General features: G+C 38.9%; 1 pseudogene; it reads left to right on the top strand.

The window, feature by feature from the left end:
- Nucleotides 1–4,450: 4,450 nt before the first annotated feature.
- LOC113830671 lies at nt 4,451–5,984 on the top strand (annotated as a pseudogene).
- Nucleotides 5,985–19,850: the final 13,866 nt, after the last annotated feature.

The raw sequence follows: 19,850 nt of genomic DNA, 5'->3' as shown, positions 1-19,850 counted from the left end.
AAAAATCCAAAAACATGGGGGGCTACACAGAAAAACTCTCAAAACACAAAAAAAAAAGAAAAAAAGAAAAAAAACGGGGAGCCTCCAGAGAGAATGTCTCAAAAATGGGGGCCGCAAAACAGAGAAAATCTCTCAAAAAGCCAAAAGGTGGGGTGGAGGATACACAAAGAAACTGTCTCAAAAAGCCAAAAAATGGGGGGACTACACAGAGAAACTATCAAAAAGCAAAAATAAATAAATAAATAAAAATGGGAAGGCTGCATAGAGAAACTGTCTCAAAAAGCCAAAAATTGCGGTGGGGGGCTACACAGAGAAACTCAAAAAGCAAAAAAATAGGGAGGCTCGACAGAGAATCTATCTCAAAAAGCCAAATAAAGGGGAGCAGCTGCACAGTGAAACCATCTCAAAAAGCGAATAAAAAGTGGGGGAGCAAGACAGAGAACCTGTCTCAAAGAGCCAAAAGGTGGGGTGGAGGCTACACAAAGAAACTGTCTCAAAAACCAAAAAATGGAGGGCTACACAGAGAAACTATCAAAAAGAAAAAAAAAAAAGGGGGGAAGGCAGCATAGAGAAACTGTCTCAAAAAGCCAAAAAAAGGGGGGCATCTATCCAGAGCAACCATCTCAAAAAGTCAATAAAAAATGGGGGGAACAAAACAGAGAAACTGTATCAAGATCCAAAAATGGGGGGGCTACACAGACAAACCATCTCAAAAAGCAAAAAAAGGGGGGGAGCTACAAAGACAAACCATTGCAAAAAGCCAAGAAAAATGGGGGGCTACACAGAAAATCTTTTTCAAAAAGCAAAAATGAGGGTTACACAGAGAAACTGTCTCAAAAAGCCAAGAAAAGGGGGGGCTACAGAGCGAAACTATCTTAAAAAGCAGAAAATGCTACACGGAGAAACCATCTCAAAAAGTCAAAAAAAGAGGCTACACAGAGAAACTGTCTCAAAAAGCCAAAACTGGGGGCTTCTCAGAGAAACATCTCAAAAAGCAAAAACCTGGGGACCTTCATAGTGAATCTGTATCAAAAAGCCAAAAAATAAGGGGGTGGCTACACAGAGAAACTATCTCCAAAAATGAATAAAAAATGGGGAAATTAAGACAGAGAACCTGTCTCAAAAAGCCAAAATGGGAGGCTACACAGAGAAACACTCAGAAAGAAAAAAAAAAAAAAAAACAAAGAAAGGAAAATGGGGGAGCTACACAGACAAACACTCTCAAAAAGCCAAAAGGTGGGGTGGAGGCTACACAGAGCAACTGTCTCAAAAATCCAAAAAAAATGGGGGGCTACACAGAGAAACTCTCAAAAAGCAAAAAGAAAAAAAGAAAAAAAGAAAAACATTGGGAAGCTCCAGAGAGAATCTGTCTCAAAAAGCCAAAAAATGGGGGCTACACAGAGAAACTATCAAAAAGCAAAAATAAAATAAAAATGGGAAGGTTGCATAGAGAAACTGTCTCAAAAAGCCGAAAGGCATGGGGACTACACAGAAAAACAAAACAAAAAAAAAAAAAAATGGGGAGGCTACACAGAGAAAATTCTCAAAAAGCCAAAAATTGGGGGGGGGCTACACAGAGACCCAAAAAGCAAAAAAAAATGGGGAGGCTCCACAGAAAAAGTGTCTCAAAAAGCCAAAAAAGGGGGGGGGAGCGGCAATACAGAGGAACCATCTCAAAAACTGAATAAAAAATGGGGGGAGCAAAACAGAAAAAGTGTCTCAAAAAGCCAAAAATAGGGGGCTACACAGACAAACCGTCTCAAAAAGCAAAAAAAATAAAAAAATAAAAATTAAAAAAATTAAAAAATGGGTGAGCTACAAAGAGAAACCGTCTCAAAAAGCCAAAAAATGGAGGGCTACAGAAAAACTGTTTCAAAAAGCAAAAAATGGGGATTACACAGAGAAACTGTCTCAAAAAGCCAAGAAAAGGGGGGGCTATAGAAAGAAACCCTCTCAAAAGGCAAAAAATGCTACACAGAGAAACCATCTCAAAAAGTCAAAAAAAAAAAAAGTGGCTACATAGAAAAACTGTCTTAAAAAACAAAAAGGAGGGCTACACAGAAAAACCATATGAAAAAGTCAAAACATGGGGGGCTACACAGAAAAACTGTCTTAAAGAGCCAAGAAAAGGGGGGCTACAAAGAGAAACCATCTAAAAAGCAAAAAATAAAAAAGCAAAAAATGGGGGTTACACAGAGAAACTGTCTCAAAAAGCCAAGAAAAGGGGTGGGGCTACAGACAGAAACCCTCTCAAAAAGCAAAAAATGCTACACAGAGAAACCATCTCAAAAAGTCAAAAAAAGTGGCTACATAGAGAAACTGTTTTTAAAAACCAAAAGGGGAGCTACACAGAAAAACCATATGAAAAAGTCAAAAAAATGGGGGACTACACAGAGAAACTGTCTTAAAAAGCCAAAGAAAGAGGGGGGGGGGCTACAGAGAGAAACCATCTCAAAACGCAGAAAACGCTACATGGAGAAACCATCTCAAAAAGTAAAAAAAAAAAAAAAAAAAAAAAAAAAAAAAAAAAAAAAAAAAAAAAGAGGACCTACACAGAGAAACTGTCTCAAAAGTCAAAAAAATGGGGGATTACACAGAGAAACTGTCTCAAAAAGAAAAAAAATTCAAAGAAAAAAAGAAAAAGGGGGATACACAGAGAAACTGCCTCAAGAAGCAAAAACAGAGAAACTGCCTCATAAAGCCAAAACAGTGAGAGGGTGCAAAAAATAAACAAAAAAGTTACACAAAGAAGCCATCTCAAAAAGGCAAAAATGGGGGGCTACACAGAGAAACCATCTCAAAAAGCAAAAAACTGGGGAGCTTCACAGAGAAAATGTCTCAAAAAGCCAAAAAAATGGGGGGCTATACAGAGAAATTCACAAAACCAAAAAAAAAAAAAAAGAAAAAGAAACAAACTGGGGAGGCTACACAGAAAAACTGTCTCAAAAAGCCAAAAAAGGAGGTTGCACAGAGAAAACATCTCAAAAAGCAAAAACCTGGGGAAGCTACACAGGAAGCTTTTTGTCTCAAAAAGCCAAAAAAAAAAAAACAAAAAACAAAAAATCACAGGGGGGGGGTCTACAGAGAGAAACTCTCCAAAAGCAAAAGAAAAAGGGGGGGAGGCTCTATAGAGAATCCATGTCAAAAAAACAAAAAAGGGGGGCAGGTACACAGAAAAACCATCTCAAAAGTGAATAAAAATGGGGGGACAAAATAGAGAAACTGTCTCAAAAAGCTAAAAGGTGGGGTGGAGGCTATAGAAACTGTCACAAAAAGCCAAAAATTGGGGTGCTAGAAAGAGAAACTCTCAAAAAGCAAAAAAGATGGGGACTACATAGAAAACCTGTCTCAAAAAGCCACAAGGGGGGGGCTACACAGTGAAACCATCTCAAAAAGTGAATAAAAAATGGGGGGAGTAAAACAGAGAAACTGTCTCAAAAAGCCAAAAAAAGGGGGGTTACCCAGAAAAGCTGTTTCAAAAAACCAAAAAAATGGGAGTTACACAGAGAAACTGTCTAAAAAGGCAAAATGGGGGGCTACACAGAGAAACCGTCTTAAAAAGCAAAAAAAAAAGGGGGGAGCTACAAAGAAAAACTGTCTCAAAAAGAAAAAAATGGGGGAGCTACAAAGAGAAACCATCTTAAAAAGTCAAAATAAGAGGCTACACAGAGAGAACCTGTCTCAAAAAGCCAAAAAAAAAAAAAAAATGGGGTTACAAAAAGAAACCGTCTAAAAAACAAAACAAAACAAAAAAAAGAGGACCTACACAGAGCAACTGTCTCAAAAGCCAAAAAAAAAAAAAATGGGGGGGGTTTAACACAGAGAAGCTGTCTCAAAAAGCAAAAAAAAAAAAAAATCAAAGAAAAAAAGGGGGATACACAGAGAAACTGTCTCAAGAAGCAAAAACAGAGAAACTGTCTCATAAAGCCAAAACAGCGAGAGGGTGCAACACAGAGAAATGTCTCAAAAAGCAAAAAATAAACAAACAAAAAAGGTTACACAAAGAAGCCATCTCAAAAGGCCAAAAATGGGGAGCTACACAGAGAAACCATCTCAAAAAGCAAAAAACTGGGGAGCTTCACAGAGAAAATGTCTCAAAAAGCCAAAAATGGGGGGGCTACACAGAGAAACTCTCAAAAAGCAAAACCTAGGGAGGCTCCACAGGGAATCTGTCTCAAAAAGCCAAAAAAAGGGAGGGGGCTACACAGAGGAAACCATATCAAAAAAAGAAAAAAAAAAAAATAGGAGGAGCTAAACAGAGAAACTGTCGCAAAAAGCCAAAATGGGGGACTACACAGAGAAACTGTGTCAAAGAGCCAAAAAATGGGGAGTTACACAGAGAAACTCTCAAATAGCAAAAAAATAAAATAAAATAAAAGGGGGGGCTCCACAGAGAATCTGTCTCAAAAAGCAAAAAACACAAAAACAAAAACAAAAAGTGGGTCTCTGAGCAAGATGGCTGGGGGTGAGGTTGGAGTGACTCTCGGGCAGCCACATCTTTCCCGACAGGATCTTGCCACATTGAACGTCACCAAGTTGACACCACATTCCCATGAAGTTATCAGCAGACAAGCTACAATTAATATTGGTACAATTGGTCATGTAGCTCATAGGAAGTCCACTGTGGTAAAGGCTATTTCTGGAGTTCACACCGTCAGATTAAAAAATGAACTGGAAAGAAACATTACCATCAAGCGTGGATATGCTAATGCTAAGATTTATAAACTTGATGACCCAAGTTGTCCTAGACCAGAATGTTACAGGTCCTGTGGAAGTAGTACACCAGATGAGTTTCCTACAGACATTCCAGGGACCAAAGGGAACTTCAAATTAGTCAGGCATGTTTCCTTTGTTGACTGTCCTGGACATGACATTTTGATGGCTATGATGCTGAACAGTGCAGTAGTGATGGGTGCAGCTCTTCTGTTGATAGCTGGCAATGAATCACGCCCTCAACCTCAGACTTCTGAACACCTGGCTGCCATAGAAATCATGAAACTCAAGTATATTTTGATCTTACAGACTAAAATTGATCTGGTAAAAGAAAGTCAGGCTAAGGAACAATATGAGCAGATTCTCACATTTGTACAAGGAACAGTAGCAGAAGGAGCACCGATTATTCCAATTTCTGCTCAGCTGAAATACAATATTGAAGTCGCCTGTGAGTACATAATGAAGAAAATACCAGTGCCCACAAGACTTTACTTTTGAACCCCATCTCATTGTTATCAGGTCATTTGATGTAAACAAACCTGGCTGTGAAATTGATGACCTTAAGGAAGGTGTAGCTGGTGGTAGTATTCTAAAAGGAGTGTTAAAGGTAGGCCAGGAGATAGAAGTGAGACCTGGTATTGTTTCCAAAGATAGAGAAGGAAAACTCATGTGTAAACCGATCTTTTCCAAAATTGTATCACTTTTGTGGAACATAATGATCTTCAGTATACAGCCCCAGGAGGTATCATTGGAGTTGGAACAAAGATCGACCCCACTTTGTGCAGAGCTGACAGAATGGTGGGACAAGTGCTTGGTGAAGTTGGAGCTTTACCTGAAATATTCACGGAACTGGAAATTTCCTATTTCCTACTTATACGTCTTCTGGGCGTCCGAACTGAAGGAGACAAGAAAGCAGCAAAGGTCCAAAAGCTGTCTAAGAATGAAGTGCTTGTGGTCAACATAGGATCCCTGTCAATAAGAGGAAGAGTTAGTGCTGTCAAGGCTGATTTGGGCAAGATTGTTTTTGACTAATCCTGTGTGCACAGAAGTAGGGGGGGGGGATGCCCTTAGCTGAAGAGTTGAGAAACACTGGTGTTTAATTTGGTGGGGTCAGGTAAGAAGAGGAATAACCATTAAGCTGACTGCAGATGATGACTGAAGAATCCAAGTTAAACAATGCCTTGGGATGGAGTTGGAATTTCTTTTAATAGTCTAGGGGTATATTTTCAAAGCAATACTAGGAAATTATTTTGTAGTTTATTGCTTTAGTAGTAGCTGTAAGAATATTCTTCTATCTTGGTGATGAAAATTTAACCTACTTCTAATATAGGGCCTACAAGTAAATGTGAAAAGTGGTATACTATATACTATATTGGATTAAAACTACATTTTAGCAGAAGTTAAGCATTCCACAATAATGGCTAATTTATCAATCAGTGCAAGTTTGAAGTGAAACTTTGCTACAACCAGCCTTTGCTATAGCATACATATCATGAACCTTTCTAAAATGAAAATGGTCTCTTTTCTCATGACCATCTGTGAGTAGCTCCATGGTAAAGGACAGTTGACCTGTAAAAACTAAAGACCCACACTTTCCTTGACGACCCACTCTATTTGTCTTCCTATTTGTTCTGTTATCTGCAATTCCAAGGGAAAAGATCAATGAGCTCAAATGAGCAAGGCTCTTAGACATTCAGTGCTCATTTCCTTGCCACAGGTGGACTTTCCTCTCATCCTTTTCCTGGATGGGACCATAGAAATCCAGCCCCAGAAATTCTCACCTTCTTCCAGTGCCCTGAGACTGTCTTTATTATTTATGCCTAAACTCTCAGTCTTCCCTCACTAGCAAATAGTATTATAAGAATGGATGATTAATGATAATTGACAAAGTTCTGTCTGGGTTGTGTTTTCTGGGGTCTTTGTAAGCTATGGATGGAACAAAGTCTCCTGCATGATGAACAATCACTCTACCTCTGGCTCTACTGCCCCTAGCTGTAGTAGTTTTCCTTAGTTGGTAGGATTATGGTATAAATTGTGCTTTTAGTAATCTTTTGAGACTTGGAAGAGATAAAATGTTTTCAGAAGCAGAGTGTGTTGGTTTCTAAGTCTATCCCTCACATGCCTGCAATTTCCCTGTGCTGTACTTTTCAATTAATCATGTTTTTGTATAATTAGATACTCTGCTAAAGCAGTGGTTTCCAGCTCTGAATGGCATGAGAATTGCTGGGGAACTTCTTTTCTTTTTTAAAGGCCAGGTGTTGGTGGTACACACCTTTAATCTCACACTAGGAAGACAGAAGCAGGAGAATCTCTATGAATTCAAAGCCACCCTGGTCTACAGATCTACATCTACACAGGGACACCCTGTCTCAAAAGCAGGAGGGCAACTCTCCAATGCTGAGAAAGTTTAGGGAGTTGAGAAATATACATACCAAATGATGATGTCACTGATTTTTCATAGTTTGATAATCTTTCATTTGCTTTTCTTTTGATTTGCATAAAATGAGATTTAATGCCACAGTTACTGTGTTGTGATCTTTTGGATACTGAGGCTGCCTTATAGGGGTTTAGAACTGTGGTTGTGAGTCTTTAAGAATTTTGAGGAAACTACTGACATTATGTATTTGATTGACTCTGAATGGTTGTGTTGTTGCATGAAGAACACATTTAAATAAAACAAGGTTCTGAATAAAAAAATGTGGGAGCTACACAGAGAAACGGTCTAAAAAGCTAAAAAGAAATTGGGGGCTACACAGAGAAATCATCTCAAAAAGTGAATAAAAATGGGGGAGCAAAACAGAGAAACTGTCTCAAAAAGACAAAAAATGGGGAGCTACACAGAGAAACCAGCTCAAAAAGTGAATAAAATAATGGGGGGTGGTGTAAAACAGAGAAACTATCTCAAAGATCCAAAGTGGGGTCTACACAGAGAAACTGTCTCAAAAGCCAAAGTGGGGGGCCACCCAGAGAAACCATCTCAAAAAGCAAAAAAAAAAAAAAAAAAAAAAAAAAAGAGGGAGCTACATAGAGAAATGGTCTCAAAAGGCCAAAACTTGGGGGTGGGCTACACAGAGAAACCATCTCAAAAAGCAAAAAAATAGGGGGGGGCAACACACAGAAACTCAAAAAGGAAAAAAAAAATGTGGAGGCTCCACAGAGAATCTGTCTAAAAAAGACAAAAAAAAAATAGGTGGGCGGCTATACAGAAAAACCACCACACAAAGTGAATAAAAAATGGGAAGAGCAAAACAGAGAAACTGTCTCAAAAAGCCAAAAGGAAGGCTACACAGAGAAAACATCTGAAAACGGAAAAAAAGGGAAATCTACACAGAGAAACTGTCTCAAAAATCCAAAAGTTGGGGAGGGGGCTACACAGAGAGTCAAAAAATGGTGAGGCTCCACAGAGATTCTTTCTCAAAAAGCCAAAAAAAGGGGTTGGCTACACAGATAAACCTTCTCAAAAGTGAATTAAAAAATGGGGAGAGCAAAACAGAGAAACTGTCTCTAAATCCAAAATGGGGGACTACACAGAGAAACCATCACAAAAAGAAAAAAATGGGGGAGCTACTCAGAGCAACGGTCTCACAAAGCCAAAAAAATTGAGGGCTACTCAGAGAAACTCTCAAAAAGAAAAAAAAATTTGGGGGGGAGGCTCCACAGAGAATCTGTCTCAAAAAGCCTAAAGAAAAGGGGGCGGCTACACAGAAAAACCATCTCAAAAAGTGAATTAAAAAATGGGGAGAGCAAAAGAGAGTAACTGTCTCAAAAAGCCAAAAGGGGGGGGATACACAGAGAAACAGACTGAAAAAGCAAAAAAAGGGGGGATCTGTCTCAAAAATCCAAAATTTGCAGAGAGGGCTACACAGAGAATCTCTCAAAAAGCAAAAAAAAAAAAAAAAAAAAAAAGAGGGGGAGGCTCCACAGAGAATCTGTCTCAAAAAGCCAAAATACAGGGAGCAGATACACAAAGAAACCATCTGAAAAAGGGAATAAAAAACGGGGGGAGCAAATTAGAGCAACTGTCTCAAAAAGCCCAAAATGGGGGACTACACAGAGAAACAATCTCAAAAAGCAAAAATCTGGATAAGCTACACATAGAAACCATCGCAAAAAGCCAAAAAATTGGGGGCTACACAGAGAAACTGTCAAAAAGCAAAAAACATAAAATGGGGAGGCTCCACAGAGAAAGTGTCTCAAAATAAAAAAAAAAAAATAGAGCCGGGCAGTGGTGGTGCACACCTTTAATCCCAGCACACGGGAAGCAGAGGCAGGCAGATCTCTGTGAGTTTGAGACCAGGCTGGTCTACAAGAGCTAGTTCCAGGACAGCCTCCAAAGCCACAGGGAAATCCTGTCTCGAAAACAAAACAAAACAAAACAAAAAAACTAGGGGGCGGCTATACAGAGAAATCATATCAAAAATCAAATAAAATAATGGGGGTACAAAACAGAGAAACTATCTCAATAAGCCAAAGTGTGGGCTACACAGAGAAACCATCTCAAAACCATCTCAAAAACCAAAAATCTAGGGGCTACAGAGAGAAAATGTCTCAAAAAGCCAAAACAATTGGGAGCTACACAGAGAAACTCTCAAAAAGCAAAAATGAAAATGGGGACGCTACACACAGAAACTGTCTCAAAAAGCCAAAAAAATTTGGGGCTACTCAGAAAAAAATCTCAAAAAGCAAAAAAAGGGGGGCTCCACAGAAAATCTGTCTCAAGCAGCCAAAAAACAGGGGGCAGATACACAAAGAAACCATCTGAAAAAGGAAATAAAAAATGGGAGGAGCAAAACAGAGCAACTGTCTCACAACGCAAAAAATGGGGGACTACACAGAGAAACAATCTCAAAAAGCAAAAATATGGACGAGCTACACATAGAAACCATTGCAAAAAGCCAAAAATTTGGGGGTTTACACGGAGAAACTGTCAAAAAGCCAAAAACATAAAACAGGGAGGCTCCACAGAGAAAGCATCTCAAAATAATAAAAAATAGGGGGCGGGAAAACAGAGAAACTTTCTCAAAAAGTGAATAAAATATGGGAGAAGCAAAACAGAGAAATTGCCTCGAAAAGCCAATAAATGGGGGGCTACACAGAGAAACAATTTCAAAAAGCAAAAAAATGGGGAGGCTACATGGAGAAACTTTCTCAAAAAGCCAAAGGCAGGGGGTGGGGGTACACAGAGAAACTGTCTCTAAGAACCAAAAATGGGGGGGGGCTATACAGAGAAATTCTCAAAAAGCAAAATAAAATGGGTGGTTACACAGAGAAACCCTCAAAAACCAAAAAAAGAAAAAAGAAAAAAATGGGTAAGCTACACAGAGAAACTGTCGAAAAAAGCCAAAAATGGGGGGCTACACAGAGTCACCATCTCAAAAAGCAAAAATGTGTGTGACTACACAGAGAAACTGTCTCAAAAAGCCAAAAAATTGGGGGCTACTCAGAGAAAGTCTCAAAAAAGCAAAAAAAAAAAAAAAAAAAAAAAAAACCACAAAAAACTGGGGGGAGACTCCACAGAGAATCTCTCTTAAAAAGCAAAAAAAAAGGGGGGTGACTACACAGAGAAACGATCTGAAAAAGTGAATAAAAAATGGGGTGAGCAAAACAGAGCAACTGTCTCAAAAAGCCAAAAGTAGGGGCCTACACAGAGAAACAATCTCAAAAAGCAAAAAACTGGGGGAGGTACACACAGAAACCACCTCAAAAAGCCAAAAAATTGGGGGGCTACACAGAGAAACTGTCAAAAGAAAAAAACATAAACTGGGAGGCTCCACAGAGAAAGTATCTCAAAATCCAAAAAAATGGGGGACAGCTATACAGATAAACCATATCTAAAAGTTATTAAAATAATGGGGGTACAAATCAGAGAAACTATCTCAATGAGCCAAAGTGGGGGGCTACACAGAAAAACCATCTCAAAAAGTGAATAAAAAATTGGAGGAGTGAAACAGAGAAACTGTCTCAAAAACCCCAAAGTGGGGCTACACAGAGAAACCATCTCAAAAAGCAAAAATCTGGGGGACTACAGAGAAAATGTCTCAAAAAGTTAAAAAAAAAATGGGGAGCTACACAGAGAACTCTCAAAAAGCAAAAATGAAAATGGGGAAGCTACACAGAGAAACTGTCTCAAAAAGCCAAATTAGTGGGCTACTCAGAAAAACTCTCAAAAAGAAAAAAAAAGTAGGGGGAGGCTCCACAGAGGATCTGTTTCAAAAAGCCAAATAACGGGGCGGAGACACAAAGAAACCATCTGAAAGAGGGAATAAAAAAGGTGGTGAGCAAAACAGAGCAACTGTCTCAAAAAGCCAAAAATGAGGGACTACACAGAGAAACAGTCTCAAAAAGCAAAATACTGGATGAGCTGCACATTGAAACCATCGCAAAAAGCCAAAAATTGGGGGCTACACAGAGAAACTGTCAAAAAAAAAACACATAAAATGGGGAGGCTCCACAGATAAAGTGTCTCAAAATACAAAAAAATAGGGGGCAGCTAAACAGAGAAACTTTCTCAAAAAGTGATTATAAAATGGGAGAAGCAAAACAGAGAAAGTGTCTCAAAAAGTCAAAAGGGGGACTACACAGAGAAACAGTCTGAAAAAGCAAAAAAAAAAAAAAAACAAAAAAAACAAAAAAAAAAAACATGGGGATCTGTCTCAAAAGGCCAAAAGTTGGGGAGGGGGCTACACAGAGAATCTCTCAAAAAGAAAAAGGGGGGGAGGCTCCAAAGAGAATCTGCCTCTAAAAGCCAAAAGAAGGGGGGGTGGGTACACAGAAAAACCATTCTCAAAAAGCGAATAAAAATGGGAGGAGCAAAACAAAAACTGTCTCAAAAGGTCCAAAATGGGGGCTACACAGAGGAAACGATCTCAAAAAGCAAAATACTGGACCAGCTACACATAGAAACCATCGAAAAAAGCCAAAAATTGGGGGTTTACACAGAGAAACTGTTAAAAAGCAAAAAACATAAAATGGGGAGGCTCCACAGAGAAAGTGTCTCAAAATCCAAAAAATAGGGGATGCTAAACAGAGAAACTTTCTCAAAAAATGATTATAAAATGGGAGGAGCAAAACAGAGAAAGTGTCTCAAAAAGTCAATAAATGGGGGCTACAAAGAGAAACTCTCAAAAAGCAAAAAAAGGGGGGGAGGCTACATGGAGAAACTGTCTCAAAAAGCCAAAGGCAGGGAGCAGGGGTACACAGAGAAAGTGACTCAAACAGCCAAAAAATGGGGGGCTATACAGAGAAATTCTCAAAAAGCAAAAAAATGGGGGTTACACAGAGAAACCCTCAAAAAACAAAAAAAGGGAAAAAATGGGTAGGCTACACATCGAAACTGTCTCAAAAAGCCAAAAAAAAAAAAAAAAAAATGGCGAGCTACACAGAGGAAACTCTCAAGAAGCAAAAAATAAAAATGGGCAAACTACAAAGAGAAACTGTCTCAAAAAGTCAAAAAAATTGGGGGCTACTCAGAGAAACTCTCAAAAAGTAAAAAAAAAATGGGGGGGAACACCACAGATAATCTGTCTCAAAAAACCCAAATAAAAGGGGGCGGCTACACAGAAAAACCATCTCAAAAAGTGAATAAAAAATTGGAGGAGCAAAACAGAGAAACTGTCTCAAAAACCCAAAAGTGGGGGCTACAGAGAGAAACAATCTAAAAGCAAAAACCTGGGGGGCTACAGAGAGAAAATGTCTCAAAAAGCCAAAAAAAATGGGGAGCTACACAGATACTCTCAAAAAGAAAAAAAAAATAAGTGGGGGAGACTCTACAGAGAATCTCTCTCAAAAAGCCAAAAAGGGGGCGACTACACAGAAAACGATCTGAAAAAGTGAATAAAAAAGGGGGTGAGCAAAACAGAGCAACTGTCTCAAAAAGCCAAAAATATGGTGTCACACAGAGAAACAATCTCAAAAAAGCAAAAAACTGGGGGAGGTACACAGAAACCACCTCAAAAAGCCAAAAAATTGGGGGGCTACACAAAGAAACTGTGAAAAGAAAAAAAACATAAAATGGGGAGGCTCCACAGAGAAAGTGTGTCAAAAACAAAAAAAATAGGGGGAAGCTATACAGAGAAACTATATAAAAAAGTGAATAAAATAATGGGGGTGCAAAACAGAGACTATCTCAATAAGCCAAAGTGGGGCACTATACAGAGAACCCATCTCAAAAAGAAAAAAAAATGGGGAGGCTCCACAGAGAATCTGTCTCAAAAAGCCAAAAAAGGGAGGGGGGCGGCTACACAGAAAAACTGTCTCAAAAAGTGAATAAAAAACAGGAGGAGCAAAACAGAGAAACTGTCTCAAAAAGCCAATAAATGGGGGACTACACAGAGAAACAATCTCAAAAAAAAAAAAAAAAAAAAAAAAAATGGGGAGGCTACACAGAGAAACCATCTCAAAAAGAAAAAAATGTGTGGGACTACACAGAGAAACAGTCTGAGAAACCCCCCAAAAAATGAGGGATCTGTCTTAAAAAGCCAAAGTTGGGGAGGAGGGTACACAGAAAATCTCTCAAAAAGAAAAAAAGGGGGGGGAGGCTCCAAAGAGAATCTGTCTCTAAAAGCCAAAAAAAGGGCGGGTACACAGAAAAACCTTCTCAAAAAGTGAATAAAAATGGGAGGAGCAAAACAGAGAAACTGTCTACAAAAGCCAATAAATGGGGGGCTACACAGAGAAACTCTCAAAAAGAAAAAAAATGGGGAGGCTACATGGAGAAACTGTCTCAAAAAGCCAAAAGGCAGGGGGCTATACAGAGAAATTCTCAAAAAAAAATGGGGGGTTTCACAGAGAAACCCTCAAAAACCAAAAAAAGAAAAAGAAAAAATGGGTAGGCTACACAGAGAAACTGTCTCAAAAAGCCAAAAATGGGGAGCTACACAGAGTCACCATCTCAAAAAGCAAAACTGTGTGTGGCTACACAGAGATACTCTCAAAAAGCCCCCCAAAATGGGGAGCTACACAGAGAAACTCTCAAATAGCAAATAAATAAATAAATAAATGGTGTGGAGGCTCCACAAAGAATCTGTCTGAAAAAGCAAAAAAAAAAAAAAAAAAAAAAAAAAAAGGGCAGCTACACAGAGAACCTATCTCAAAAAGTGAATTAAAATATGGGAAGCCCAAAACAGAGAAACTGTCTCAAAATCCAAAATGGGGGACTACACAGAGAAACCGTCACAAAAGGAAAAAAATGGGGGAGCTACTCAGAGCAACAGTCTCACAAAGCCAAAAAAATTGAGGGCTACTCAGAGAAACTCTCATAAAGCAAAAAAAAAAAAAAAAAAAAAAAAAAAACCATTGGGGGTGGGGGAGAGGCTCCACAGAGAATCTGTCTCAAAAAGCCCAAAGAAAACGGACAGCTACACAAAAAACAAACCATCTCAAAAAGTGAATAAAAAACAGAGAAACTGTCTTAAAAACCCAAAAGTGGGGGCTACACAGAGAAACAATCTAAAAGCAAAAATCTGGGGGGCTACAGAGAGAAAATGTCTCAAAAAGCCAAAAAAATGGGGGAGCTACACAGATACTCTCAAAAAGAAAAAAAAAATAAGTGGGAGAGACTCCACAGAGAATCTCTCTCAAAAAGCCAAAAAAGGAGGCGACTACACAGAGAAACAATCTGAAAAAGGGGGTGAGCAAAACAGAGCAACTGTCTCAAAAAGCCAAAAAAAGGAAGGGGGGCGGGCTACACAGAAAAACTGTCTCAAAAAGTGAATAAAAAATGGGAGGAGCAAAACAGAGAAACTGTCTCAAAAAGCCAGTAAATGGGGGACTACACAGAGAAACAATCTCAAAAAGCAAAAATAAAAAAAAAATGGGGAGGCTACACAGAGAAACTGTCTCAAAAAGCCAAAAGGCAGGGGGCAGGGGTACACAGAGAAACTGTCTTAAAGAGCCATAAAATGGGAGGGGGCTATACAGAGAAATTCTCAAAAATAAAAAAAGTGGGTTTACACTGTTAAACCCTCAAAAACCAAAATAAGAAAAAAGAAAAAAAAATGAGTAGGCTACACAGAGAAACCGTCTCAAAAAGCCAAAAATGGGGGGCTACACAGAGAAACTCTCAAAAAGCAAAAATAATAATGGGGAAGCTACATAGAGAAACTGTCTCAAAAAGCCATAAATGGGGTCTACAAAGAGAAACTCTCAAAAGGCAAAAAAACCGGGGAGGCTACACAGAGAAACTCTCAAAAAGTAAAAAAAGCAAAAGTGGGTAGGCTACACAGAGAAACAGTCTCAAAAAGCCAAAAAAAAAAAAAGTAACCATCTCAAAAGTGAATAAAAAAATAGGGAGAGCTAAACAGAGAAACTGTCTCAAAAAGCCAAAGATGGGGGGCAACATAGAAAAACCACCTAATAAAGCAAAAATCTTGGGAGCTCCATAGAGAACCTTTCTCCAATAGCCAAAAACATGGTGAGTGACACAGAGAAACTCTCAAAAAGCAAAAAAAAAAAAAAAAAAAGAAAGAAAAGAAAAATGGAGGCTCCACAAAGAACCCGTATAAAAAAGACAAAAAAAAAAAAAAATGGGGGCGGCTAAACAGAGAAACTTTCTCAATAAATCAATAAAAAATGGGAAGAGCAAAACAGAGAAACTGTCTCAAAAAGCCAAAAGTTGGGGAGGGGGCTACACAGAGAATCTCTCAAAAAACAAAAAAAGGGGGGAGGCTCCAAAGAGAAACTTCTGTCTTGAAAAGTCAAAAGGGGGGGGCGGGTACACAGCAAGACCATCTCAAAAAGTGAATAAAAAAATGGGAGGAGCAAAACAAAAACTGTCTCAAAAAGCCAAAAATGGGGGCTACACAGAGAAACCATCTCAAAAAGCAAAAACCTGAGGAAGCTACAAAGAGAAACTGTCTCAAAAAGCCATAAAAATGGGGAGCTACACAGAGAAACTCTCAAAAAGCAAATAAATAAATAAATAAATAAATAAATAAATAAATAAGAAAAATGGGGAGGCTACACAGAGAAACTGTCTCAAAACGTCAATCTGGTGGGAGCAAAAATATAAAATGGGGAGGCTCCACAGAGAAAGTGTCTCAAAAGGGAAATCAAAAAATGGGGGGAGCAAAACAGAGAAACTGTATCAAAAAGCCAATAAACCGGGGGCTACACAGAGAAACTCTCAAAAAGAAAAAAAAAAGGGGGGGAGGCTCCACAGAGAAACTCTCTCAAAAAGCCAAAAGGCAGTGGATGGAGGTACAGAGCCAAAAAATGGGGGGCTATACAGAGAAATTGTCAAAAAGCAGGGCTCCACAGAGAAACTGTCTCAAAAAGTGAATAAAAATGGGGGGAGAAAAACAGAGAAATTGTCTCAATAAGCCAAAAGCTGTGGTCGAGGCTACACAGAGAAATGGTCTCAAAAAGCCAAAAAATGGGGGGCTACATAGAGAAACTCTCAAAACACACACACACAAAAAGAAAAAAAATGGGAAGGCTACATAGAGAAGCTATCTCAAAAAAGGAACAAAAAATTGGGGGGAGCAAAACAGAGAAACTGTCTCAAAAAGCAAAAAATGGGGGCTACACAGAGATACCATTTCAAAAAGTGAATAAAATAATGGGGGCATAAAACAGAGAAACTATCTCAAAAAGCAAAAGGGGGGCTACACAGATAAACCATCTCAAAAAGCAAAAAACAAAAAAAAATGGGGGAGCTACACAGAGAAACTGTCCCAAAAAGCCAAAATTGCGGGTGGGAGGGGCTACACAGAGAATCTCTCAATGAGCAAAAAAAAAAAAAAAAAAGAAAAGAAAAGAAAAGAAAAGAAAAAAGGAAGCCCCACAGAGACTCTGTCTCAAAAAAGCAAAAATAAAAGGGGGGACGGCTACACAAAGAAACCATCTCAAAAAGTGAGTAAAAATGGGGGTAGCAATACAGAGAAACTGTCTCAAAAATCAAAATGGGCTACACAGAGAAACCGTTTCAAAAAGCCAAGAAAAAAATGGGGGAGGTACACAGAGAAATTGTCTCAAAAAGCCAAAAGGTGTGGGGGGGGCTACACAGAGAAAATGTTTCCAAATGCAAAAAAATGGGGGGCTACACAGAGAAACCCTCAAAAATAAAAAAAAATAATGGGGAGGCTCCCCAATGAAACTTACTCAAAAAGCCAAAGGGGGGGGCAAGCTACACAGCGAAACCACCTCAAACAGTGAATAAAAAATGGGGGGGCACAAAACAGAGAAACTGTCTCAAAATGCCAAAAGTGGAGGCTACACAGAGAAACCATGTCAAAAGGCCAAAAAACTGGGGAGCTACACAGAGAAACTCTCAAAAGAGAAAAAGAAAAAAAGAAAAAAATGGGGAGGATAAACAGAGAAACTGTCTCAAAAAGGGAATTAAAAAATGGGGGAAGCAAAACCGATAAATTGTCTCAAAATGCCAAAAAAAAAAAAAAAATGGTGGGCTACATAGAGAAACTCTCAAAGCGCAAAAAAAGAGGAGAAAAAAGGTGCACCTACACAGAAAAAACATCTCAAACAGCGAATAAAAAATGGGAGGAGCAAAACAGAGGAATGGTCTCAAAAAGCCAATAAATGGTGGGCTACACAAAGAATCTCTCAAAGAGCAAAAAAAACGAAGAAAGAAAGAAAGAAAGAAAGAAAGAAAGGGGAAGCTAAACAGAGAAACTGTCTCAAAGGGGGAATCAAAAAATGGGGGGAGAAAAACAGAGAAACTGTCTCAAAAAGCCAAAAGTAGGGGGCTACAGAAAGAAACTGTCTCGAAAGCAAAAAAAAAGGGGGGCTTCGTAGAGAAACGGTCTCAAATGGCCAAAAGTTGGGGGGGGGTGCTACACAGAGAAACTCTCATAAAGCCAAATTTTGGGGGGAGGCTACACAGAGAAACTCTCAAAAAGCAATAAATAAATAAATAAATAAATAAATAAATTGGGAGGCTCCACAGAGAAACTGTCTCAAAAAGCCAAAAAAAATGGGGGTGGGAGCCTAAACAGAGAAACACTCAAAAAAACAAAACAAAACAAAAAGTTAAGTGGGGAGGCTACACAGAGAAACCACCTCAAAAAGTGAATAAAAAATGGGGAACCACAACAGAGAAACTGTCTCAAAGAGCTAACAATGGGGGGGGGCTACACAGAGAAACCATCTCAAAAAGTGAATAAAATGGGGGGAGCAAAACAGAGAAACTATCTCAAAAACCCAAAATGAGGGGCTACATACAGAAACTGTCTCAAAAAGCAAAAAAAAAAAATAATAATAAAATAAAAAAAAATAAAAAAAGGGGGTCTCCACAGAGAAACTGCCTCAAAAAGCTAAAAGTTGGTGGTGGGAGGGATACATAAGGAAACCATCTCAAACAGCCAAAAGGTGGGCGGGGCTACACAGAGAAACTCTCAAAAACCAAAAAAATGGGAGGCTATACAGAGAAACTGTCTCAAAAAGCCAAAAATGGGGGGCTACACAGAGAAACACTCAAACAGCAACAAAAGAAAAAAGGAAAAAATGGGGAGGCTACACAGAGAAACTGTCTCAAAAAGCCAATAAAAGGGGGTTGCTACACAGAGAAACCATCTCAAAAAGTGAATAAAAATGGGGGTAGCAATACAGAGAAACTGTCTCAAAAATCAAAATGGGGGGCTACACAGAGAAACCGTTTCAAAAAGCCAAGAAAAAATGGGGGAGGTACACAGAGAAATTGTCTCAAAAAGCCAAAAGGTGTGGGGGGGGCTACACAGAGAAAATGTCTCCAAATGCAAAAAATGGGGGGCTACACAGAGAAACCCTCAAAAATAAAAAAAATAATGGGGAGGCTCCCCAATGAAACTTACTCAAAAAGCCAAAGGGGGGGGCAAGCTACACAGAGAAACCACCTCTAAGAGTAAATAAAAAATGGGGGGGCACAAAACAGAGAAACTGTCTCAAAATGCCGAAAGTGGAGGCTACACAGAGAAACCATCTCAAAAAGCCAAAAAACTGGGGAGCTACAAAGAGAAACTCTCAAAAAAGAAAAAAATGGGGAGGATAAACAGAGAAACTGTCTCAAAAAGGGAATTAAAAAATGGGGGAAACAAAACAGATAAATTGTCTCAAAATGCCAAAAAAAATGGTGGGCTACATAGACAAACTCTCAAAGCGCAAATAAAATAAAATAAAATAAAATAAAATAAAATAAAATAAAAAATAAAACCACAGAAAAACAAGGGGCGGCTACACAGAAAAACCTTCTCAAAAAGTGAATAAAAAATGGGAGGAGCAAAACAGAGAAATGGTCTCAAAAAGCCAATAAATGGTGGGCTCACAGAGAATCTCTCAAAGAGCAAAAAAAGAAGAAAGAAAGAAAGAAAGAAAGAAAGAAAGAAAGAAAGAAAGAAAGGGGAGGCTAAACAGAGAAACTATCTCAAAGGGGGAATCAAAAAATGGGGGAGCAAAATAGAGGAAAAAGTCTCAATAAGCCAATAAATGGGGGGCTAAACAGAGACACTCTCAAAAAGCCAAAAAATATGGGGAGGCTCCACAGAGAATCTGTTCCAAAAAGCCAAAAGGCAGGGGCGGGTGGACACAGAGAAACTGTCTCAAAGAGCCAAAAATTAGGGTGGGAGCCTACACAGAGAAACACTCAAAAAACAAAACAAAACAAAACAAAAAGTAAATGGGAGGCTACACAGAGAAACCACCTCAAAAAGTGAATAAAAATGGGGAACCACAACAGAGAAACTGCCTCAAAGAGCTAAACATGCAGGGGGGCTACACAGAGAAACCATCTCAAAAAGTGAATACAAAATGGGGGAAACAAAACAGAGAAACTGTCTCAAAAACTTAAAATGGGGGGCTATATACAGAAACTGTCTCAAAAAGCAAAAAAAAAAAAAAGGGGGGGAGGCTACAAAGAGAAACTGTCTCAAAACCCCCCAAAAGGCTACACAGAGAAACCATCTCAAAAAAACAAAAAAGGGGTCTCCACAGAGAAACTGCCTCAAAAAGCTAAAAGTTGGTGGTGGGAGGTATACATAAGGAAACCATCTCAAACAGCCAAAAGGTGGGCGGGGCTACACAGATAAACTGTCTCAAAACGTAAAAAATTGGGGGCTACAGAGAAACTCTCAAAAACCAAAAAAATGGGGATACTATACAGAGAAACTGTCTCAAAAAGCCAAAAATGGGGGGGGGGGCTACACAGAGAA

The sequence above is a fragment of the Cricetulus griseus genome, chromosome X (assembly GCF_003668045.3).
Source record: "Cricetulus griseus strain 17A/GY chromosome X, alternate assembly CriGri-PICRH-1.0, whole genome shotgun sequence".
NCBI lineage: Eukaryota > Metazoa > Chordata > Mammalia > Rodentia > Cricetidae > Cricetulus > Cricetulus griseus.
This window is presented reverse-complemented; position numbering and strand designations above follow the sequence as displayed.